Source organism: Panthera uncia, chromosome A2, assembly GCF_023721935.1.
Source record: "Panthera uncia isolate 11264 chromosome A2, Puncia_PCG_1.0, whole genome shotgun sequence".
NCBI classification, from domain to species: Eukaryota; Metazoa; Chordata; class Mammalia; order Carnivora; family Felidae; genus Panthera; species Panthera uncia.
Window position 1 is genome coordinate 136,270,085 of NC_064816.1, and position 27,049 is coordinate 136,297,133.

Sequence of the window (27,049 nt, forward strand, 5' to 3'; positions counted from 1 at the left end):
ATCAAACCCCATGTCAGGCTCCATGCTGAGTGTGGAGCCTTCTAAAGATTCTCTCTCGTTCTCCCTCTGCCCCTCTCCCCTGTTCTCTCTCTAAAATAAAAAAAAGAATTCAATTAAATTCTTTGGCTTCTCTTACATTGTCAGAGACTAGAATCTTTGCTTATTATGCTCATTTGGGGCTTAAGGCAACAGAAAGAATTGCATTAAAAGAAGGTTTCCATGACTTATTAAATGATCTACTCAATTTTATTTAATTCAACTTAATAAATAGTGATTAAATAACCAATTATCTGCAAAGAACTGACTTAATGTTGTAGGACATTCAAAGATGAATAAGATTTGATGCCCCTTCTCAAATAACATACAGACAAGTGGAATGTTAGCTAAGTCAACTGGAGTCAGATGTTTGCAAACAAATCAGACCTGGTAACAAAGCTTAATGTCTTCTTGAATAGCAAATGAATATCCTATAAGTTCTGACACCAAAATTACAAAATCAATTTCACAAACAGCATTAGCCCATAGACATACAGCACTATGTCTGATTAGGCCTAAGAAAGTGGAGAAATGAGCCATTAGCTGATGAATTAAAGCTATTTGTTGTTTGCCAAATTGGGAGGCTGAGGGCATGTGTTGTTCCCAAGCACAGGATTTGAGACATAAAATACTCAGTTAAAAGTCTTAACAATCCACTGGGCTTACCTATGAAAGTGCTTCTTAGGTGCCAGTTGGATTTTTTTTTCAATTCAAATTAAGAATGTAATTATGCATAATCAATTGAATGCATTTTTTAAATTTTTTTAAATGTTTTATTTATTTTTGAGACAGAGAGAGACAGAGAATGAACAGGAGAGGGGCAGAGAGAGAGAGTGAGACACAGAATCTAAAGCAGGCTCCAGGCTCTGAGCTGTCAGCACAGAGCTTGACGCAGGGCTCAAACTCGCGAACCGTGAGATCATGACTTGAGCCGAAGTCGGATGATCAACCGACTGAGCCACCCAGGCATCCCGTGTTGTTTTTATTCTTAAAAAAATTTTTTAAGTTTATTTATTTATTTTGCGAAAGAGACGGGGTGGGGGGGGGGCGGCGAGGAGAGGGGCAGAGAGAAAGGGAAAGAGAATCCCAAGCAGGCTCCACAGTCAGCATGGAGCCCGACATGGGGCTGGAACTCATAAACTGTGAGATCATGACCTCACCTGAGACCAAGAGTTGGACGCTTAGACTGAACCACCCAGGAGCCCTGAGTACGTTGTTTTTAGATTGGCCTTGAGCCTGTTAGATGAGTGCTACCCAGTAAAATCTGGCTCAGTATCTCAGTACCCATTGTTTTCTGTATGTATATGTTTACACATAGTTTTATCTGCCACGTTTCTGTGGCACAAGCTTGCTTGTTCAGTGACACTATATGTAGTGACAGAAAGCTAATGCGTGGTCATATGGGTGCCGTGTGTGGAGTGTGATGATGCAGGATTATGAAGGGGCATTAATAAACTTTTGGAGGAGATGTTTATTGTCTTGACTATAGTGATGCTCTCACATATATATATATATATATATATATATATATATATTTCTATTTATTGTACACTTTATTATATGCAGTTTATTATATGCTATTACACTTCAATAGAACTTTTAAAACTCATTAAAAATAAACAGTTTTTGGGGCAGCTGGGTGGCTCAGTCTGTAAAGCATCTGACTTCGGCTCAGGTCATGATCTCGCGGTTTGTGAGTTTGAGCCCCGCATCCGGCTCTGTGCTGACGGCTCAGAGCCTGGAGCCTACTTCAGATTCTGTGTCTCGCTCTCTCTCTCTGCCCCTCCCCTGCTCATGCTCTGTCTCTCTCTGTCTCAAAAATAAATAAAAACATTAAAAAAATTTTAATAAAAATAAACAGTTGTACTTTCTTATTCATTATCATGAAACACTTCTCTCATTTGACATAGAGATATTCTCTTACGTCAACTTTTATATTTAAGATTTTAATCCACTTGGGGGATATGTTTGGTGTGTGAATAGTGAGCTTAAAGATATACATTTATTTTTTCATATAAAAACAATTTTATTATTCTCACTTAAAAAAATAACCCAGTTTCCCTCACTGATTTGTCATGCCCCCTCAATCATAAATCTAGTTTCCATTTTTGCTTGACTGTGTTTGGGATTCTTAATTCCATCCGGCTGCTCTGTTTCCCTCTCTCTGCACCAGTACCATACTGTCACGATTATTACTGATTTAGAGTGAGCCTGTATCTGTTAGGACAAGTCCCTCTTCCTGTTCTATTTGAATATGGTCTTTGTTATTCTTAGAGTGTTGCCCTTTGACATGAATTTATAATTTGTGCAAATTCACTTTTTGCACTGGGTTTAAGAGAATTTGTGTTGCCTATACTGCTGCAAGTTATCACCCTCCTTTCAATACTTGTAATGATTGCATTGTTTTGAAATACTAAAAATCTTGCCAATTCTGTGCAATACATAATACATCTCTGCATGTGAACTAAATGCAAAAGCAGCTCATTGATTTTCCTATGAATTGCAGACCAGGGTGGCAGGAGCACCAAAAAAGAACAATAAAAATCACCTTTGAGCTTTATCAAGGGTGAGAAAACAAAATAACAGTTTATTCTATGTGTTCCTCCCCAAAAGTATGCTTTTGAAACTGTCAGAGATGAAATGAAATTATTTTTACTAATTAAGATTGTCCTTTGCCTATGAAAAAAAATTTTTTTCCAGTCTTGCAACCTCTGGCCCCTGACATCCATCACTCTTCCAAATTTTATGGAAAAAATATAAAATATAAAGATAGAAAATAGAAAAGAGATCAGATATGGCTCTAAACCATTTATCTTTGTCTCACAAGACAACTGTCAAGGGGTTCAGAAGGGTAGGAAAAAATGATAATCTGTGTTTGAAAAATCACTCCACCTGCTGATCCAGGGCCTTGGGAAGCAGCTCTGAGAACCCATTGCCTTGTTTCTCCCTCAACTGTTCACTCCATGAAAGGATTTAAATATTTCTGGCTCTAAAAATACTACACACAAATCTGCATTCCTTTCCCCTCAGCTAGGAAGTGCTGAGAGACATAATCAGGGCCCTTACAAGTAATTTTAAAATTGTCATGTCTAAATGAGTAAGTTTTCAACAAACAGCAGCTTTTTACAAACTTGTTTTACACGGCAGAAATAAAAAAGCACAGGAAGCTTCGACCGGGTGTTTGCAAGTCTTGATGGGAATACAGGAATATTCTCAATTCTAAGGTCAGATGGGCTCTGACGGTGCCCTGAGAAAGCAGGCTGATGCCAGGGAAAGTACGTTTGAGTGGAGAAAAGTCTATGGAATCTTCTGCACTCATTCTGCCCCCCCACCCACACACCCAATCAGTATGTGCAAGAAACCAATGCACTGTTACCATCACCATTGCTTTCATCATTAAAGAGGTAACGTGTCATAGTAATCAAGGTATCCAAGAGCACAGAAACAAGAGTCAGACTGCGTGGATTCAAATTCTAGATCTACTTCTTACTCTCAGAATGATTCAGTCTCTTTGTGCCTCCGTTTCCTCATCTGTAATATACGGGATCTACATTAAAGGGTTATGATCAGAGTTATTGTAAAGACTAAGTTAATACATACAAAGTGCTTAAATAACATGCAGTATATGTGTAGTTTTTATCATTATTATTAGTGGTAGTACTATTATAATTATCAGCACTCTAAGCTGTGAAAGGAACTGAAGTTTACAATTAGAACAATTTTGGACATTAAATTCTTTCAATCTTAACTTGCTGGTGATGCTGCAAGCCATACAAGCCATACTCGTAATGACTGCTTTATAGACAGAATGAAATTCCTTATGTTATGAGATAGAAAAAGAAAACCAGCACTACACCTATTTCAATAGTTTCATAAAGCAACCTTCATTTTTACTCTGTGATTAATCTTGGCCCTGATCTATATCTATTTATTCACTAATTTATTCAACAAATAATTCATTCAATATTGTTTATTAAGCAAATACTTGCCAGTAGCTTAAAATCCAATATGTGCCAGTTATTGTGTTTGCTGATGCGAAGACATCAAACACTTCTCCGCTACAGAAGACTTATAAAAACTTTTATTAATTATGATAGCATAATGGAATGATTATAACAAGGGAGACATGGGAAGTCTTCATAAGAGAAGTGACATTTGAGCTGGAATTTGAACTACGGGTAGGTGGGGAGGGCATTCCATGCAGAAAGCAAAGTGTGTAGTAAGGTTCAGGAATAAGAGTGTGTCTTACTTGGGGCACAGCGAGACATTCAATATACTTGAAGGGAAAGCTTTGTGTTGAAGGAAAAGCAGAAAACAAGGAGGCTACGAAAGCAAGTTGTGACCTCCTCGTAAAAAATCTGCACCAAGGACTACTGACTAGGTTCTGGAGACAGAGAAGAGGTAAGACTCCTTGGAGTATGAAACATATCAGCTTCATAGACTATGTGTTCTTTGCTGTGTAACAGATTACCAGAAACTCAGCGACTTAAACAAACACAAATATTATTTTGCAGTTTCCATAGGTCAGGAATCCAGCATATTTTTGTTGGATCCTCTGTGCCAGGCTGAAATCAATGAGTCAGCTAGGTTCATTTTTATCTGAAGCTCAACTAGGGAAACATCACTTCCACACTCCCTAAGGTTGTTGGCAGAATTCATTTCCTGCATGTATAACTGTGTGATGTTTTCTTGCTGGCTTTTGGCTGGAATCACTCTCAGCTCCCAAGGCTGCTCTCAGGTTCTTGCCATGCAGCCCCCTCCGTAGGCTCCCTCACACCATAGAAACTTACTTCCTCAAGGACAACAGCAGAATTTCTCTCATGCTTTGAGTCACTTTCGTCAGGAAGAACTCAATTCCTTTTAAAAACTCACCTAATTAGATCAGGCCCACTCAGGATAATCATTTTCCTCAGCTTTACCGAGGTGTAACTGACAAATAAAATTGTTATGTATTTAAAGTATACAACACAAAAAAAAAAGGAAACAACGTGATGATTTGGTATACTTACATGTTGTGACAGGATCCCCCACCATAAAGTTAATTAACAGCCATCGCCTCACATAGTTATCTTTTTTTGTTTTTTGGGGTGTAAACATTTCAGTTGTATTCTCATAGTAAATTTCAATTATGCAACACGGTATTATCAACTGTGGTCACCAGTCTAATGTTATACGTTAGGTCCTTAAATTATTCATCTTATAACTGAAAGCTTATACTCTTTTACCAACTTGTCCCCACTTTCCCTACTTCCCAGTCGTTGGCAACCACCATTTTACCCTCTATTCTATGACTTTGACTTTGGGGTTTTTTGTTTTGTTTTGTTTTTGCTTTTAGAGTCCACATGTAAGTGATACCATCTTTCCCTGTCTGTCTTATTTCACTTGGCATAATGCCCTTCTAGTTCATCCATGTTGTTGCAAATGGCAAGATTTACTTCCTTTTTTAAGGCTGAAAAATATTCTATTCTATTCTATATATATATGTATGACATATTTTATATATTATCATATAATACAGATTTAATAATATAAATACTAAAATTAAATAGATATTAAATTTTAAAAAATATATAAAAGGTTATATATGTATGTATATATATACATATATATATACATATATATATATACCCATTTGCTTTGTCCATTCATTTATTGACAGATAGTTTGTTTCCATATCTTAGCTATTGTGAATAAATGCTTCAGTGAACAAGAAAGTACAGATATCTCTTTGAGACATTAGTGATAATGATTTCCTCTCCTTTGGATGTATACCCAGATATGGGATTGCTAGATCACATGATAATTCTGTTTTTAATTTCTTAAGGAGCCTCCATACTGTTTTACATAGTGGCTGTACCAGTTTACAGTCCTACCAACAGTATATAAGTGTTTCCTTTTCTCCACAGCCTCGCCAACATTTATTATCTCTTGTCTTTTTGATAACAGACATTCTAATAAACGTGAGGTGACATTTTATTTGATTTGCATTTCTCTGATTAATGATGTCATGCACCTTTTCACATATTTTTGGCCATATGGATATCTTCTTTGGAAAAATATCCAGATCCTCTGACCATTTTTAAAATTACCCCTTTGTTGTTGTCTAGGAGATTTATGGTTTCAGGTCTTCCATTTAAGTCTGTAATCCATTTTGAGTTGACTTTTGTGTATGGTGTGTGGTGTAAGATAGGGGTCAGTTTCACTCTTTCACCTGTGGTATCCAGTTTTCTCAACACCATTTATTAAGGAGGTGATCTTTTCTCCATTGTATAGACGTGGGTCATTTATAGTACATTGACTCTCTTGTCAAAAATTGATTGACCATACATGTCTGGATTTAGTTATGGACTCTCTTTTCTATTCCATTTATCTGTATGTCTGTTTTTATGCCAATACCATACTGTTTTGATTACTCTAGTTTTGTAATATAGTTTGAAATAGAAGCACGATATTTCCAGCTGTGTTCTTTCTCAAGATTACCTCGGCTATATGGCATCTTTTGTGGTCCACGTGAATTTTAGGATTGTTTTCTTCTATACCTATGAAAAATGCCATTAGAATTTTGATAGGGATTGTATCAGAACTGTAGATTGCTTTAGGAAATACAAACATTTTAACAATATTAATTTGTGCAATCTATGAACATAAAATATATATTTATTGGTGTCTTGTTCAATTTCTTTCATCAACATCTTACAGTTTTTTAGTATACAGCCCTTTTGCTTAAGTGTATTCCTAAGTATTTTATTGTTTTCGATGTTATTGTAAATGGTGTTCTTTTCATCATTTCTCTTTCCATAGTTCATTGTTAGTGTATAGAAATGTAGCAAACTTTTCTTTGCTGATTTTGTATCCTGCAACTTTACTGAATTTATTAGTTCTAACAGTATTTTGATGGAATCATTAGGGTTTTCTATATATAATATCATGCCATCTGCAAACAGAGATAATTTTACCCTTTCCTTTCAGATATGCGTGCCCTTTAATTCTTTTTCTTGCCTAACTGCTCTGGCTAAGACTTCTAGTACTGTGTTAAATAAAAGCGGTGAGAATGGGCACCCTTTCATTGTTTCTTATCTTAGAGGAAAAGCTTTCAGCTTTTCAACACTGAGGATATTAGCTGTTGTATGTGACCTTTATTATGTTGAGGTACATTCTTTCTACACTCAGTATGCTGAATATCATGAAAATTTTTTGAGTTTTGTCAAATATTTTTTTCTGCACCAACTGAGATGATATAAAGTCATATGGCTTTTATCCTTCATTTTGTTAATGAGGTGTATCACATTGATTGACTTGTGAATATTGAACCATTCTTGCACTCCTGAATAAATCCCATTTGGTTACAGTGTAGGATCCTTTTGATGTAGTGTAGAATTTGGTTTGCTAATATTTTGATGAGGATTTTTGCATCTCCATTTGTCAGGTATATTGCCTGCATTTTTCTTTTTTTATAGTGTCCTTCTCTGGTTTTGGTATCAGGATAATGCTGGCCTTATAAAATGAGTTTGGAAGTGCTCCCTGCTCCTCAATTTTTTGTGAGAGGTTGAGAAGGTTTGGCATTAATTCTTCTTTAAATTTAAAAAAAAATGTTTATTTTTGAGAGAGAAAGAGAGACAGAGTGTGAGTGGGGGAGGCGCAGAGAGAGAGGAAGACACAGAATCCGAAGCAGGCTCCAGGCTCTGAGCTGTCAGATGGAGCCTGACATGGGACTTGAACCCATGAACTGCAAGATCGTTACCTGAGCCAAAGTCAACACTTAACCAACTGAGCCATACCAGTGCCTCTACATTAATTCTTCTTTAAATATTTGGGAGAATTCACCAGTGAAGTCATCTGGTCCTGCACATGTCTTTCTTGGGAGACTTTTGATTATTAATTCAATTACTGATTCAATTACTAGTGATTGGCCCATTCAGATTTTCTGTTTCTTCATGATTCAATCTTAGTATGCTGTATGTTTCCAGGAATGTATCTATTTTTTTCCACATTACCTAATTTGCTGGAATATAATTGTTCATAGTAGTTTCTTATGACTCTTAATATTTCTATCAGTTGTAGTGTTTCCCCTTTTATTTATGATTTTACTTATGTGAGTCACCTCTCTTTTTTTCTTCTAAGTCTAAAGATTTGTCAATTTTGGTCACTAAAAAAATCACTCTTACTTTCATTGATGCTTTCTGCTGTCTTTTTAACTTCTATTTCATTTATTTCTGCTCTTACCATTGTTATTTCCTTCCTTCTAGAATAATCTCTGTTTTGATTATCTCAAAGCCAGCTGATTTAGGACCTTAACTATATCTTCAAAATTCTTTCACATTTATGATATAATATAATCTAACCAAGTGAGTGATTATTCCATCATATTCATAGATCTGCCCACATATAAGGGAAGGGAAGAACATAGAGTATATACATCATAAGCTGGGAAACTTGGGGACCATCTTAGAATTTTACCTATAACAATAGACTTTCTCCTTTTATGGGTTAATGGAATGATTTTTTACCTCCCTAATGTCTTCTTAAAACACTTATTTAAGGGGCCTAAAAAATTATTTTTCTTTTCCTCAGTTATTTTCCACACATTTCAGTCATGTTAAACAGAATATGTGCTAGACTGACTGTACCCTGCAGTAAATTTTACTTGTTTTTTCTAGTAGTGATTAGCTATGACCATATTACCAAAGTCATTTTCTAGTCATGTCAGGCATGCACTAATACATGTATTTGAAATGATTTATAGAGTTCAAGCAAATATAAATCAAAATTCAAGAACCAAAAACTTAAATTAAAAACCTCCTAATATGTTCAACGGATCAAATAGCTTTTAATTCCACTGATGAGGTACATTTGTCATTCGTGCATCAAACGCAAACATATACATACATTTTCCTAAGGATCGGGTTGGGGAGATAGTCAATAAAATGTGTTTAAAGATTTAGAAGCTGACGCTGTTTGAAAAGTTGTTTGAATCTTTGGTGGTATCTATTCTTCGCCAGATAGAAGCCCGGCCACATAATATCGGCCAGGGTTAAAGCTCTACTGTTCTGACATCAATGAGAATCTTGTGGAGACAGTTTCACCCAAAGGCAATGGAGCAAAATGAAAATAATGCACTTCCTTGAGTGTTTCTTTGTGTCTTTCTTGTTGCTGTGGAAGGGATCTATGTTGTAGGGGTAATTAAGTGTTCCAAAAGAACACAAAGGAGTAGAACAGGCCTGAGTGATGTGAGAGAGCTTTGGTGTACAAGGCAGACAATTAAATATATTGGTGGGGCATTACATAGTTTCTAATAGCTAACCCTCAGAATACTAAAGCGAAAGGAGAAAGAAGAGAAGAGATTGGCGCTTGCGGATTACTCGCATGAAGAGGTAGAACAAGACTGGAGTCACAAGTGTGTTCTATGTTTCATCCACTGGAGGTGGGGCTCTTCTTTTGGTGCAACCATTCCTCATGGTTATTACATCTGTGCATATTTCCTTAAGTGAATGGGTTTTATAGACACTTTTTTTTTCCTGGCTGTGCTTACTTGAATTTTTTTATCAGGGAATCAGGCTTGAAAGAATATAAGGTGGTATATACCTTTTGTAGTCATCTCTTATTTTTGGATATTTTGTTTTGCATTATCAGTCTTTTTTTCTCTTTTCTTCTCAGTTTTAGAGATTTTTATTGAGATATCCTCAAGCTTAGAGATTCAGTCCTCTGCCATGTCTAGCCTACTAATGAGTTCATGAAAGGCATTCTTCATTTCCGATGCAATGCTTTTAATCTCTAATAATTAAAAAAACCCTTTTTCTTTGGATCTCCACCTGTATCATGACATTATCCATCTGTTCTTGCATGTTGTCTACTTTTTCCATTGATACCCTTAGCATATCAATCATAATTTTTTTAATTCCTTGTCTAATAATTCCAACATTCCTGCCATATCAGACTCTGGTTATGATGCTTGTTCTATCCCTTCAAACTGGAATTTTTGCCTTTTAGTATGTCTTATAATTTTCTTGTGAAAAGGTGGGCATTATGTACTGAGAAAAGGGATTTGTGTTGAGTAGGCCTGTTGTAATGTAAGGTTTGCAGGGAAAGGATGTGTTCTATAGTCCGGTGGTTAGGTCTCAGTCTTTTAGTAAGCCTGTGAGGCTGAAAGGTAAATTTCGTTGGTGCATCTCAGAATGTTTCCTTCTTTACATGGGACCAGTTGGCTAGCGAGTGCTGGAGTTGTAGATTTCCCCTCCCCTATGTAGGTTAGGCTCTGATAAGTCATAGTATATTAGCCCCTGGTAAAATAGCTTCTCCTGAAAGCTGGAGAAACTTATCCTACCTAAGAAAACTAGAATGGTCAGGCAAACATCAAAATCGTTCTTTTTCCTCTCCTCTGACACACGTACAAGAAAATTTTCCTGATACTCACTGTGAGGTTCCTGTAAGTAAAACTCACAGAAGTCTCGAGGCTCTCCAATGACTAGTTTTTAACTTTTAGATTTGTCCTGGAGTTTTTAATTTCTAGATTTGTCCGCACTAAACCTCTAGCAATTCATCAACTACAGTTCAGATTTTTCTACTCCAGTACTGATTCCTACAGAGGTGCCTGCTTGTGGGTTTCTACTGCAGTAAGTTTGATTCTCTATATTTACCTGTCTCTCTAGTTCTGAGGAGAGCAGTTTTTTCCCTGTGACTCACCTTTTTGGATCTAAGAAGAGTTACTGATTTTGGGGGGTTTTGGATATTTTTTTGTCTGTCTGTTTGTTTGTTGTATTCAGCTTTTTATTTGTTAAGATTCAGTGGTGGCTTTTAAACTCCTAATATGCTGGACCTAAAACTGAAGTTTCCAAATATACTTTTTAATCAAACATAGTAACTCTTGATCCAGTGTTGCCTTGATGGCCAAAGTTTATTATTAATTTTATACGGTGTCTACAAAAAATTTAAACATACTCTGATTCAAAATTTGTTTGATGTTCACAAACTGATTTATAAAAACTTTTATTTTATATTTATTATACTCCGGCTAAAATACTATATGGTATGTTATTTTTTTAAGGGGAACAAATGCCAGATGCCCATTTTTATTAGCGAGGCTGTTGATGTATGTGCACATCAAAATACTTCTTAGTTTTTAATCTACATTTCCAGAGAACAATTCATATTCTGCCACCTTCTCTCTTAGAAGGAGACAGACTTGGCCAACTGATATATTATATTGCTCTTCGATTAGAGCCAGTTTTCTGTCTTAAATACATTTCTGTAACGTGTCATTTATGGTTAAAATATTCAAGAGCTATCATTTTCTTATAGAAAGTATTTACCAAGTGCTTCCAGCCTTTATTATTGATTCATGCAAAATTCATAGAGTAAAGAATGTTTTTTTCAACTACAGTTTTCCAATAAAGAGAAACTATAAATAAGGCCCAGGAATGAAATTCCATTTCCCTGCATAAATGCTACAATGCGGTATGTAAATAGATAACTTTTAAAGATGATCAAATCTAGAAACTTAAAATAGAACTTGGAGGACGTCTACCCAACTTCTCACACAAATTAAGAATCTTTTCAATAATACCCCTGGCAAATAATCATATTATAGTTTCCTGGTAAAACACTGAGAAGTTTTTTTATATACACAATGGATTTTATTCCACAACATTTAAATATGTCATTAACCGACTGTTATGGTCGAACACTGTATATGGGTGGTAGGTGAAAGAAGGGAGGGATAAACAGACTTGAAACTACAACTCCTGTCTCCAGACTCCTTGCCAGGTCTTCTTACCACAAATCCAGAATGATACCAACCAGACAGCCTAGGGAAGGCAGAATCCTGGCTCAGGGAACATAGCAGGGAAATATTTTTGGCATTAGTTCACGCTCCTCTTACAGAAAAAAATGCATTTCTTCTAAAAATAGATAAACTAAAATGTATATCTCAACTTAGAGGTAAGTCTGGTATTCTGCCTAGAAAATGGCCTCAATCAAGGCAGCATGACACTACAGAGAAAATCATTCTCAGTATGTCATTTCGGTACCACTTAGAGTTCTCAAGAAGTCTCTAAACAAAGCTCTACAACAATTCTATTTTATTGTCTAAGAAAGAGGATCTTACAAATTTTGTATTCACTATCTCACGTATTAATTTGACTCAGCTATCTCAGTGTTAGTTATATAATACATTTTAAAATCCTAGCCTGATTATTCTTACTTTGTTCATGTCTCCTAGCCTATCTCTTCACTTATATGCATGCAAAAATTTTATTAACGCAATATTTTAACGGTCTATTTTGTGTAGGGTAATGGACATTCCATGTAATAAACCTGAATTTCATATTAGCATATGCAAAATATTTTTGAAGATTAAATCTGTTGTGCAAAATAATATAATTCACTCCAAAGTTAAAAGCATGCTACCTTAGTCACCGTTTTGTTATGTTCATTAATGTACTCTACAAATATTTATTGTGTACCCAATATATTTCAGCCTCTGTTTTAAGTTTTGTTGATGCAGTTCTGAAGAGAAGAATTAAAACTCAATCTTACATTCTTGTTTTGGGAGACACTGGCAACAAACAAGTTAAATTAAGAAAATATGTAGTATGTAAGTTGGTATTGACTGAAATAGGGCGGAGCACATGTGGAGGTGCAATTTTAAATGAAAATGTGACCTTTAAGTAAAAACCTGAAGGAGGTGGGAAAGTGAGCTTTGTGGACACTCAATGAATAAAACATTCCAAACAAAGGGAAACGCAAGTGTGAAGGCCCTGGGGCAAGAACACACCTGGAGTATTCACAGAAAATCCATGAGGCCAGTGTGGCTGGAGGAGAGCGAGAAATACTATATGGACAGAAGTCAGAGCAGCCATACCCTAGAGACTGAGGTCAAAATAAGAGGTTATTAGAGAGTTTTGAGTGGAGGGGTAAAATGATTTCACTTATATTTTAACAAGTTCACCAGAGGCATTGTGCAAAATAAGGGGCAAGGGAAAAAGAAAGACTACTTGGAAGGCTATCATATAATGATCTAGCTGAAAGATGATGGCAGATTGGATCAGGTCAATAGCACTGCATGTATCTTAAAAAAGATAGATCCTACAGGATGTGCTGTTGAAGTGAATGGGAAATATGAGAGTTAAAGTTTGATTCCACGCTTTCTTGGCTTCATCAACTGGAAGGATGGAGTGGCCATTAACTGAGATGGGAAAGATTGATTATAGGAGGGGCAGGTTTAGACATTAAGTTTGAGATGTCAATTAGATGTCCAAGGAAGATATACACTAGGAAACGGGTAATATAAATAAGTTTGGTGTTCAAAGGAGTTTCAGACAAGACGTGTACATTTGGGCATCGTTGGTTATAGGAGGGATTTTGGTCAATGAGACTAGATGAAGTTGTAAAAGGAAAACAAAGAGAGAGAGAGAAGTTCAAAGACTGAGTGTCAATCATTCCACTATTTAGTGGTTGGAAAAATGAGAAGGAGCTAGCAAGAGGGATTGAGGAGAGAAAGTTCTGGAAGCCAAAAACTGTTTCTTAAGAAAGGAAGGATCAGTTATGTCAAAAGCTGCTAATATGTCAACCGTGTTGAAGATTGAGAGATGGCACTGGATTTAACTACATAGAGATCACTGGTGACAACAAAAGTAGCTCTAGTGGAGTGGTGGAGATAAAAGCTAGTTGGAACGGTCTAGAAAGAATAAAAGGAGAAAAGTCAGAGACTGCGGGTAGAAATACTTTTTGAAGAGTCTTGATATAAAGGAAAACAAAAAAGAAAGGACTACCAAATTTTCTTTTTTTTTTTCTTTTTAAATGGGTGAAATAAGATGGATTTTCCTCTATTTGTGGGCATTAGAGAATTCATTTTTTTAAAGGCAATTTATTGGAGAATCTATGTGCCAAATAGAAACACAAGATAATATAATCTTTGAAAGCCTATTTTTAGGCCAGGGAAGCATTATTTTTTAGGACTAATGGTTGGTGTAATTGCAAGAACAGTATTTTATTGTCCATAAACACAAAATGATCTTCTTTCAAACACACTAAGCTTCTTCTTTCTACGTTTACAAAATACTAGAAACAAAACCCAAATCCTTAAATGAATCTTAAGAGACAAAAATATTGACACTAGTGTTTTCAGTACAAGATAAAGTCCAAGGATATTGAAATTCCCTCACATTTATGTATGTTTTGTATAAATCACTCTGGGGGGAAAAATGCAAGCCAAATCTCAGTTAAATAAATGTTTTCATTTTTGGAAGTTTTCACAAAACTTAAAAGGATAACCTATTTTGGGTATATATTTTAATGAAATAAAATCTTCTCTGGGAAAAGAATCTGAAGAATCTCATGGTATTATTATGGAAATTAAATAATACTTTTGATAACAAGCAAAGGAGAGAAAAGTAACAACTAAGTAATACCACCTATAGCTGTTACTAAATCCTAGCCAAAAAATGTTAACTAAAAGAATTCTTCTCACTGTGTGTGTCTGCAAGTTCAAAGACACTGACAATGTCAGGGAATATAGAACAACTTAATATTATAGATTAAAGAAGAAATCTTTTTAAATTGTTGACTTATACTATTGAAAATATTAAAATAATTAGATATAGCCACATACATTTTGGTTAGAATTTCCCATCCTTTTTTTTTCTAACACACACACGCGCGCGCACGTGCGTGCACACACATGCACGGAGTTAAAATCTCCCAAAAGCAATAATTTTAGCTACGAATGTAGACTAGACAAGAAATGGAATAAAGCACATTTATCCCAACACTAAAGAGGGAATTTTTATTGTGAAAAAAAGATTAAGACGGAAAAAAAAAGAAATTACCAAGTGTTCAATGAACTGGAGGCTGTACTAAAATAGCATGCATTTTGTTGAGGAGGGAAAGTCACTCATAACTCAACATGAGCAATTACAATCCATTTCTTGTTTTTATCTCCTTTGAAATAAAATACACTCTATATGTTCTCAACATGTGGGGAATGATACTCTGTCAATAGAGAATAATATGACAGTGGAAGCAGCATAATCATGCATGGAGGAAAATGGCAAAATTCTAATCATGGTATATCTTGCACTACCAGATTTTCCACACTATTTTTTCAGAATATAAAAGACATTGAACTAGAGTACAATTGTAAAATTAAATAGTGTAGAAAGGTTCAATTCCTTTAGAATTGGTATGCTACAGAATAAGTCTGGTTTAGGAAACAGGAAGTCTCTATCATTGATATTTCTGTCAACTTTACTTATTTCACAAGTTATAGAAAATTTCTAGGTACAAATGATCATTTTGAATACCTGTACATATGACTTTGACACTTCAGATGTTCACCTTTATGATAAAAATATCAATAATTTTGGCAAAATGGAGAACCATCTCTGGATAATTTTAGAAGAAAAAACACAATTTCTGTAGAAGGTAAGGTCTTAGTGTCCTTTAGTAAGCTTAACAAGGTGTGGATGGAAGTAGGATTTAAGTCACTATATTGGATTAGCAAAATAATACCGTTATATCTCTATATAAAATATATGTTGATATTATGGCAGTAAGCTGAAAAATAAAAGTTAACTTAAAATAGTATACGTTTCTATTAATAAAAGTAATGCTCATTATAGAGTGCATGAAAACTGTTGACACAAGACAAAATAAAAATCATGTATAATCAACACTCATGAGTAACATTTAAAATTTGATATATGTACTTGAAGACATTTTCTATTCATGTCATATCAACTAAACTAAGATCATATTGTAATATATAATATTGTTTTGCATCCCACTATTTGAATAATGCTTTGCAGTGAACACTTGCCTTTATTTAATATTATTTGGAAGAGATCACATACATAAACAATAATGTATTTAACAACTCCTTCATTGTTGTATATTTGGATGTTTCCTTTTTTGGTATCCTAAATGGGGCTGAGATTAATATACATAGATTAAAGTTTTAGTTTGAATTTAGTGACTTTATAATTATATTTATTCAGTTACTGCATATCTAAATACAACTCACCAGTGATGGAATGAATGATTAAATATTTAATTAAATTTATTATGCCTAACACAACTCCAAATATTTTATGAGTATTTATTAGAGTATTCTGAGTATTAGAGCTTTTAGATGAAAAAGTAATTAAAAATGAGAAATGAAAAAGGAAACAGAGGCAGAGGAAGACAAATGGCTGAATACATGGCATAAGATCCCATACAGTAGTTAAGAGACGTAAGTCCCAGTGTTTGGAGTTTCCGAATAGCCAAGCCAGAAAGGGAAATAAACTGTAATTCCCAATACCTGTGAGTACCAATTCTTAGGATTAAAATAATAATGCTATAGTTCACTTTTTGTAGCTACTATGACTTGAGGAAACGTTCTTCCCTGGATTTTCAGGAAGACAAGTCAGGTTGCTCAAGTGGATTTCGTCTCCAACGACATCCCTGTAATTTATTCCGACACAGCTATTTATTATAGTCTCTCCATGTAGACCAAGTGCCTAATGGCAAGGTTAAATAACCTTCAAAAACACATTAATGGGTCCTTATTTGTAAGATAAATTTCCATTTGAAAAATTCTATAAAATAGTGACCACTTGGCTGAGTGAAAACTAACATGTGTATATATTTTCATTTTGAATTTAACCACGTTTAGCTTCAAAAAGCCATAGAATTAAAATATTTTGATCCCCTTTTTGATGGAAGGGGAGGGAATATTCTGACAGTTGGCACAGAAGCAGTTGTTATAGCAGAGATTTACAGTATATCATCCTATTTCCAAAGGAGTGACTTTGTTTCTAAATTACATACTTTACCTAATTCCAAATAGAATGTGAGTTGGCTTACAGTCAAAAGCAAAAGTGCATAGAACCACTGACACTGAAATAAAATCAGAGTTGTTAAATTATGTTATGCGAACTGGGAGTACATACTTATACCAAAAAACTAGGCTGAGGAGAGCTACTACATTAAAATCCTTGGCAATAAATGTGACATAAATCTAATTAAATAATAATGGAAAATAGTTCAGCTCATCTGGAAAAATAGACACTTTGTTACCATAGAATTTAAACTTAACCTTTAATTAAATATCAGCACCAGGCTTCCAGGTAAAAATGATAGATTTCTCCCTCCTTCAATATGTAATGAAATGAGTAAGAAATAAAAAGCAAAAGAAAAAGATTCATTTATCAATCTACGAACAAGGAAAGGGCACAAATGTAGTGTGGACTTTAACCACAACCCTACTTTATATTAATGGTACCAGGAATTGATTAAATATTGACAATTCTCACAAATACTACCAAGTTTATTTTATTTTATCTTTTAATTTGAATGATGGAGAACAGTAAGAGGAGTAGAGTGAATAAGTGAAAACAGGTCTTAGTGAACAACACATTGATTCCAGGTATCCTCCATAAACTGAAAAAAATGATCTAAAATTCTGAGGTGAGTACACCCCTCTTCTCCAAATTCCTACCAGCTCCACTGTGAAAGTAGGACTCCTGGTCTTTACCAGGTAAAGGAAACATTTGTACAGGAGTACTGAAATTCTCAAAAGAGCCCTTTCTCCCTAACAAAGACTGCATGCAGCTCTAGTTGATGTCTCCTAAACAGGCAACAGAACAAACCTGAAGCCCCAAAATGTAATTTGGCCAGAAACACAGACACGCCAGAGTCAATGTGGGAAGGAGAGTTAAGAAGTCATCCACAATATTTTAGGAGAAATGAACTCTCTAGATTCAGTGAGATTAAATGAAATGGTCTCATAGGCATCCCAAAACACTACACCACCCTTCTCAGAAAGAAATATAACATATGAAAGACAGAGCAGTTTGGAAAAATATGTTAGCTCCAAAACAGAGAAAATATTCCTACTAGTGTTTTACATCATAGGAGAAATTAATGAGAATAAGGATTTAATATATAAACAAACTCAAACACAAGATGATACAACAACAGAGTGAGATAAAAAAAAAGAGTCAACAAAATGAATTGAGGGTCGAAATAATACTATTACAGAAGTAAAAGAAAATCAGAAATAAAGTAGAGAATAAATATGCTTTATAATTGAGATAATAACATAATAACACAGAAGAATGACGAGATAATTACAGTGACTGCAGACAAAAAGACTACGCAATCACAGCAATTTGAAGGAAAAAAATAGACACTGAGGCAAGGCAAAAAAGAACTAACATGAAGATAACTGGTGCTCTTAAGAGAGAATCCAACCAATTGAACAGGAAAATGATTTATTAACAAAAATCCTTGAGTTGAAAGGATGTCTAAATTAACAGATTAACAAAACCCACCTACATCTCAGAAAAGAAGGTTCAGAATGATTCCAAAGAACTGGTATAGTTTGACGACCTGAGATTGAAAACTAACAAGGGACAAGAAAGCAAAATTCTAAATTGCAGTTGTCTGGAGGTAGTTAACAGGCAGATAAAGAATAACTGCCCCAAGTCATCCTATGTATAAGATCTGGACTAGGATTCTATGAGCCCAGAATGCTTTGAGAGTGTCCCAAAGGCTGTGGGATGTTTAGACAATGGTGATACAACAGATAGTTCTCAGAATCACAGTGAAAATGCATGACAGAGATACTGTGGGTTGGCTCTTTCAAATTCCTTTACATCTTCCTTCTATTTGGAAAAGTTGGACAGCTATAAAACAATATTCCAGAGGAATTCTGCTCCTATCATATCCAAATAACTGGTGCTCGACTTATTTTCTTGTGATACACCAACTGAAAACTGAAAACAATACATAAAACAGCAGTTTTCAGACATTGGACAAGAGGTAGTGCAAGACAGTGATACCCGAGGGAAAGGGTAACAAAGGAAGTGAGTCCTACGATCCTCCTGGTTTTCTATCTGGAGGCAACTTCCAGACTACAGTGCAGGAAGGGGTTCCCTAAATAAGTACAATCACAAAATAAGCACAATCTTTTCCTTCAGCTACAAGAAGTGATCTCCAAGAAATCTGGTTCCTCCGAGATTCAATTTCCTGACAAATATAATACCCTTGTTTAGAACTGTTGCAAAAATTACACTGTATTAGACAGATGTATATTGATATACTCCCAAGTCCTGATTTAAGTGCCCAATAAATCTTAACTATTATTATTACTAATTAGATATCTCGCAGTATTTTTATTTATAGTGAGATTACCATATTGAATTGAAGAAAATTTAGAATTTCGTGAAACACAGAGTACTTATCACAAGACTATAAAATTTCAAAATCCACCTAATGGCAAATCATAAACGGAACTTTTAACAATTAGACTTTTCACGGGATAGAAGAAAATGGAAATATTAAAAAATGTTTGCAATTGTGTTGCACAATTTATGAGCTGAATAATGAGGGTGTTTACTTGCAAATGGAGCCTAACCAAAAAAAAAAAAAAATTCATACTACATCTTGAAAATAAACTGCATGATTTGGAACAAAACCCAGCAGCTGTGAGTCACAACTTGTAACTGAAAACACCAGAGTTGAGGCGCTGGAGGAAGATCTGTACATGAAGACTCTTTAGAGACACCATTCCTCTTAATTAGCCCAAGAAGTGAAGGAAGGTCTTTTACATATTACTCTCAGGTGTTTGATAACGCTTCCTAGACTGAAGAACCTAATCATAGGAAAACTTTTATCTTCTAGGTAAGATCATTATCCTTTACAAATGGGTTGCCTGAGAGCAATAATTCAACATTTAATTGTGTTTTCCTTATTTCTCCTAAGAGATAAATCCAGAAAAATATGAATTGCATTGTTGTTGAAGTTTCAGCAGACCTTAGTATCAGAATAACGTTCCCAAATGGCATCTTTCCTATTATTAGTCAACAATATGAGCTTTGAGTATTTGAGTACAGTGTTTATAGGACAAGGTGCCATAAGGTAGTACAGCTTTAACTCTGGACTCCCCTGTGAGGTTTTCCCAGTTTTGAAGTAGTTCTGCTCTCTGGAAGCAGCAGAGTATCAGCATACACATATTCTGCTATAGCGAACATGACCCCCAAACGACCACAGTTGTAAATTGCAAAATGGCTCTAATCTTCCACCCCTTCCTGTGTCTGCATTCATGCTGTTTGCCAAATAGCCTTGTAGGGTCCTTCCACTCTGACTCTGGGGTCAGACAAGGCACTTGCTCAGACAACCAGGCTAGAAGTCACTTGTCCAGTTGGGCTTGCTCTCTTGCTCTCTACCATCCACGAGAAGGCCATGCTGGAAGATGAGGTACACGTAAAAGAGATGACGTATCCCAGTCAAGGCCATTCGAGATCACCCCAAATCCAGTCCACCCCTCACATGTGGGAAAGCGTAGGCACTAGCCAAGACCAGAAAATCCTCCCAGCTAACCTAGAGATGTGTGGCCGAAATAAATGCTTTTGTCTTAAGCCACTGATTTTTGGAAAAGTGGTATATCCAACATTTAGAGTGGCTTGCTTTCATCAAACTGAATCTCTGTCAACTGAATAAGAAATACATGCAATTTCCTTGGGGTCTTTTCCATCTTCAGAAACCACATTCCTGCACGCCAGCTTATTTACTTAGGTACTGGTTGTAACTCAGAAACTCTGCAATAAAGGATTTAGCAGAAAAAATACATACTTCCTCTTCTATGTATCTCCAGCTTGATTTAAAAATGTTTCTATTGGCCTAAGGAAATCTTTTCAAATGGGGTTAAAAAAATAAGTTGGATTATATTTGAAGAGAGAAGGGTAAAGTAAAGCTGAGTGATCTCAACAAATAATCATCAAAAACCGTAAAGAGTAAATTGGATGTCAAAAACAATTATGTGGGTTTTGGCATTAATTGAAAGACTTTTGTATCTAAGAGAGAGTACTTTCTCATTTATAATATGAAATTGAGTCTCCATTTCCAAAAATCTTGGGTAATTAATAAATATGCCTAAGCAACCCATAGAAATTTTGTGAATTTAAAAAATAATGTCTCAAAATTAAATGCTTAGTGGAAGCATGGTGAGTGTGCACTGGCCTATAATTTATATAATTTTAATACTTGATCTCAGAGTACTTAAGAGTTTATTTTAAAAATATTTTTGGGTAGTTGTGTTTCAAAGATAAGTGTAGATGTTATGCTCAGCATTAAAGTTAGAATACGTTTTTTTAGCAAGTAAGAGACACAAAATGTTTCTTAGAATTTGCATTCATGTCCTACACATAAAGGTTAATTTTATTCACTTTGATAGGCAATTATGTTTCTCAGGTTTTTAGAAGTCTTATTACTTTTCATTTCCTTATAATTGCTTTCTTTTATCTCTAGTATGGAAGTACTAAAATTTTATCATCTTGATTTATAAATCACATAGCAATATAGTTAATGCATGTCCAGTGTCATTGAAGATTCATACAAGAGAAAAAATGTTTTTCTCTGGAGGTCTGATCATAAGTTAATTAATATAAGTAAGTAGTGAAACCCATAATCTTATATCACAGCTCTTCAAGCTTACTTATTTGTTCATAATCATACTTATCCTTGCCTTTTCTCTCTTTTATTGTTAAAAAAAATACTCCTAATACCTCCTTTGCCCCTCCATCATGGTGTGTGTGGTTGAATGTTCCTCACCACGTCTTCTCATAAGACTTTCAGGATCAAGTGATTACTGGCCAAGAAACAAAGGCAGAATCATCCCATTCCCCAGTGGATTCAGATGAAAACTGGTAATAAAATCAGGTACAATCCAAGAGGAGGCATCGGAGAAGAACCAGGATGGGTCTATAAGGGATGGCGCATGAGATGGCACACATATTTATGTAGCATTAAGGCCACATGTTTGTATCCTATCACTCTGTAAACATCACTACTACCTAAGCAATAGACATGTTTTATCAGGGAAATGTTTTTTCTCTGATACTATACTTCTGTACCACAGGTTGGTTCAGTAATAGATATGTGAGAACTTAAAAAAAATACTCCTAATATATGTTTCAACACTACAAATGCACAAATTCTCAATTATTATCCATTAGTTTTCATAATCCCACATTTTTAACTACAACTCTTTAAATACAATAGAACTACATATCAAATAAAAGCATGTAACTAATATTTTAGAAAATCTACTCATTTTCTTGAGCACGTATATTGAAATAATCTGAGTCATGGAAAGATATATGTAAGAACATTGATCTAGAAGTCAAATTTTAATGCCATTATTTGCTAAATGATAATAAAATGTAAATGTACATCCCCAAGAAAAGGTACGTGTTAAGGAAAGCAATGCTCATTAAACTTAGTTCACCTGTAAACATTACTTATAACTAGCTTAACCGATAATACAATCAAAATCATTAGAATATGTTTGTTAGGTATAGGAGCCTTAAAGTTCATCAGAAATCTCACTTTTTAAAAAAAGGATATGAAGGTAGCCATCTTTCTTTCATGCTTTAGAGAAGAATTTTCCTGAGAGAACTGTAAATTACAAAGTTTAAATCCCTGAATAGGGACCTACAAATACCCCAAAATTTAGGTTTCTCATAGATATATGACACTAACCACCACCTATCCGGAACAACATCACATATCGGGCAACTTATCTTTACAGCTCAAAATGCAAGTTAGAGCAGATATATATGGTGGAGCATGTTCCATCCAAGAGAATGTATGCATTGATATACCTGGTTAACTTGTCTCATGATGTAACATACTTGGCAACTTTCTCTACCATTTTGGCCAGTATAAACATAAAAAGCCAGAGCTAATTATAGGTAAGTCTGCAACATTTCTGAACCATGTATCTACATTCTCTGGGGGCTGCCATAAAAGAAGATTATCAAAGATTATTAAAGAGAAAATTAAAGTTGAACAGGAGGGAAGGTGGTCCACAAACACTCTGCTAACGATAGGAGGTAATCTCAGTTGTTAGAACTTGTAGGAAAAAATCCCTTAAAAGAAAATTTAGTTTATATACAAATATGTACAGAAATGAGGTGTAATCATAAATTTGGCGCTTCAAACTGGTATGTGGGGTGGCAAGGAGAAAGGAATGGGCTATTCAGTAAGAGGTGTTAGGCCTACTGGGTTCCAGTGGAACCTAATTTGGAGAAATTAAATCTGGATCCAAACCTCCTGTTATGCAGGTCTCAGTTTATCAATAACCAGTGTTGTGGCTGGACCATCACTTGTTGGTTCTTATTATGAGTGTGGGATGCACACAGCAATAGCCGTCAGAAAACTTTGAAAGAGACAAGGTTTATTACTTATAGAAACTGGAAACTACACAGCATACCTGGGACCACACAGTGAGGTCGCAGGGGCTGAGGGGAAGAGCATGGGCCTGGGGTTCTGCTTTTACAGGGGTCCAGGGTACGGGCCTAGGGTTTCACAGGCTTACTCTGTATTGGTTAATTTAAAACATAAAAAAAGTCAAATAGTAATAATATTTACAGAAATACCATAGGTGCTGCCCCAATATAAAAAGTTACCACAAATTAATAAAAAATGACCATAAAAGTAGGAAATGAATAAATAAAGGCTTCATATAAATTAAAATAAAAGGTCTCAAATTTATTTAAAGATACTCAACTTCATTAATAACTAGAGAAATGTAAATAAAAACTATACCTCATCAAATTAGAGAGGATGAAAAAAATTGACGAAGCACTGTAGTAGAAAGACTATAGTAAATCATGGGTTCTCATACATTGTTAGTAAATTTGTAAACTGGTAACAGCATATACAACATAATTTGGCAATATTTTCAAAATTATAGATGTTCATACCCATTGGCACACCAATGCATTTGTAATCTGTTATGGAAATATGCATGCAGAGATGTGAAATAACCTACATAGAGGCTATTCACTACCTCTCATTGGTAATAGCAAAATGTTTATAACAAGATAGATGCATAGCAATAGGAGATTCATTAAGTACTTATAGATCTATACAATAGAACACTACTGATATAAAAGAATGAATAAACTTTTATGTATTGATATGAAAGAACACTCAGACATGCATTTTCATGTAAAAAATGTAAGCTGAGAGTAACATCGGTGAAAATGGCAGAGTGGAGAACTCCAGGGGCCCATCCTCCCCTAGAAACACAGAAGAATCTGACAAAATGGTCAGAATCAACCTTATTGGAAATCTAGGACATTGTCAGAGATTTACAGTAACCAGGTTAATGCTTCATCAGGAAATCAATGTCTGAAGCACAGTAGACTTTTCTGGTGTTTTGACCTATCCCACCTCCTTCCCCAGCTTGGCAACCCACATTCCTGGTATTGGTTCTGGTTCTGGAGGGAGCAGAGAAGACCTGGTTCTCAAAAAATTGTGTTGGTCTATTTTGACCACCCTGGGAGCTCCCGGAAGGACTAGTGCAAAGGGCTTACTTTCCTGTTACTTAACTCATAAGTCTCAGGACAGAGAGTCCACTATGCAAGGGAATTCCTCAAAAATACTGAAAGGAAAATACACTAGCTACTGCCACTTGAGGCAGAGGATATCATTTGGGGCAAATAATAAGATGTTGCAAAGTCTATCAAGAAAAGCTGTGGAATGAGATATTTGGGGGAATAAAGGCTTTGAATGCCTCCCCACATATACTAGGGAATCTAGAAGGCCACATGCATACAACAAAAGAGCACCAAAGATAGGTCTGGAACTTTTGTGTGGCAGGCAAAAATTTAAAGTCATTAGGCTGTTTCATTACGGATTAGTAAAATGTCAGTGTCAGAGGTCCTTTTTTTTCCTGCTTATCCATTTCTTCAAAGAACCCTCCAACCTTACCTGAATGTCTTTGATATCTGTCTTTGCCATTAGACTGCAAACTCTAGCCATATCTCAGCAATAGAGCCACTGTCTAGAATAGTCATTAAATCATGGTTCACGTACACATTCATGCAAAATAGACAAAATCAGAAGCATTAAACATTGAATAAAATTATGGGTGTTGTTTCCCTGGTAAACCACCTCATTCAGTAGTCATGGGTGAAGAATCAAAGGGAGAAAGATTCATTTGTTACCTAACCCAACCCTTTAGTAGAGACCCAAGGGATATTCAGCTACCTTTGAAAGCAGTGTAGGATGTATAAGAGCCACAAATACAGAGAAATTAAACTGGACCACATAAAGCCACCTAAGCCTTGGAGTGTAAATAGAAGGCACTTTGTGATAATAAAAGGAGAGAAAAAATGTGTAGGTATTTTTTTATTATCAAAATAAAACTAAAGGTACATCTGAACATTAAACAGAAGTTAGATTTTTTAAAAGGCAGATAGAAATTTAAATATTTTTCCCAAAGACATATATTGTAGAAGACTTTAAAAGCTGAAATTATGGCTTTTAAGTGAAATCATGAGCAAAACCTTCAAGAAAGGGGAAGAATTAAGAAGAGCTTTGAGGAAATGTACGTTAAGAATTATAAATTGTTAATATAACTCATTGGTTCAGAGTCTCAAAGAACCAGGCTACAGAGTAGGAGAAAGTTTAAAATCAGTAGATTAGTGTTTTTCAGACATGGCAAATGGGCCTGCCATGCATCTCTTCCCAGGCTCTAGTCATGGATCTGAGGAAGAGATTCAAGCATTCGCCCCAGGAAGAAAGAAGACAGAGCTGAGGGACAGTGGAAAAAATCTGCAAAGGATTGAGAAAAGAGAAAAGTAAAATATCAAGTGTCTAAGAAAAAACAGGGGAACCAAACATCATTCCTGTAGATTCAGAGGGAATAAAAAATTGACATTTAAGAAATTTAAAACAATCTAGGTTGTCTTTAATGAATGAAATAAAGAGGGCCATTTCACAGGCATAAAATATTTCAGAAAATAATACTGCTTGCATGTTCCGTTTGGAAAGAAAGATATTAAAACTGCATTAGAAATAACTGAAGACTCAAAGAAATGGAAAAACACTCCATGCTCATGGATTAGAAGAACAAATATTGTTAAAATGTCGATACTACCCAAAGCAATCTACATATCCAATGCAATCCCTATCAAAATAACACCAGCATTCTTCACAGAGCTAGAAAAAACAATTCTAAAATTTGTATGGAATGAGAAAAGACCCCAAACAGCCAAAGCAATGTTGAAAAAGAAAACCATATCTGGAGGCATCACAATTCTGGACGTCATGCTATATTACAAAGCTGTAACCAAGACAGTATGGTACTGGCACAAAAGCAGACACATAGATTTAAGGAACAGAGCCCAGAACCCAGAACCCAGAAATGGGCCCACAAATGTACGGTCAACTAATCTTTGACAAAGCAGGATAGAATATCCAATGGAAGAAAGAGAGTCTCTTCAGCAAATGTTGCTGGGAAAACTGGACAGCAACATGCAGAAACACGAACCTGGACCACTTTCTTACACCATACAGAAAAATAAATTCAAAATGGATGAAAGACCTAAAGATAAGACAGGAAGCCATCAAAATCCTAGAGGAGAAAACAGGCAACGACCTCTTTGACCTCAGCCACAGCAACTTCTTACTTGACATGTCTCTAGAGGCAAGGGAAACAAAAGCAAAAATGAACTATTGGGCCCCCATCAAGATGAAAAGCTTCTGCACGGCGAAGGAAACAATCAGCAAAACTAAATGGCAGCTGACAGAATGGGAGAAAATATTTGCAAAGGGCCTATCAGATAAAGGGTTAGTATCCAGAATCTATAAAAAACTTATCAAACTCAACACCCAAAAAACAAATAATCCAGTGAAGAAATGGGCAAAAGACATGAATAGACACTTTTCCAAAGAAGACATCCAGATGGCAAACAGACACATGAAAAGATGTTCAACATCCCCATCATCAGGGAAACACAAATCAAAATCACAATGAGGTGCCACCTCACACCTGTCAGAATGGCTAAAATTAACAAGTCAGGCAACAACACATGTTGGCAAGGATGTGGAGAAACTTCTGGTGGGAATGCAAACTGGTACAGCCACTCTGGAAAACAGTATGGAGGTTTTTCAAAAAATTGAAAATAGAACTACCCTACGACCCAGCAATTGCACTACTAGGTATTTATCCAAAGGATACAAA

At 35.4% G+C, this 27,049-nt stretch overlaps 1 pseudogene; it reads left to right on the forward strand.

Moving 5' to 3' along the window:
* Nucleotides 1-21,567: 21,567 nt before the first annotated feature.
* On the forward strand, nt 21,568-21,917 carry LOC125930462 (60S ribosomal protein L39-like; annotated as a pseudogene).
* The last annotated feature ends 5,132 nt before the right edge of the window (nt 21,918-27,049 follow it).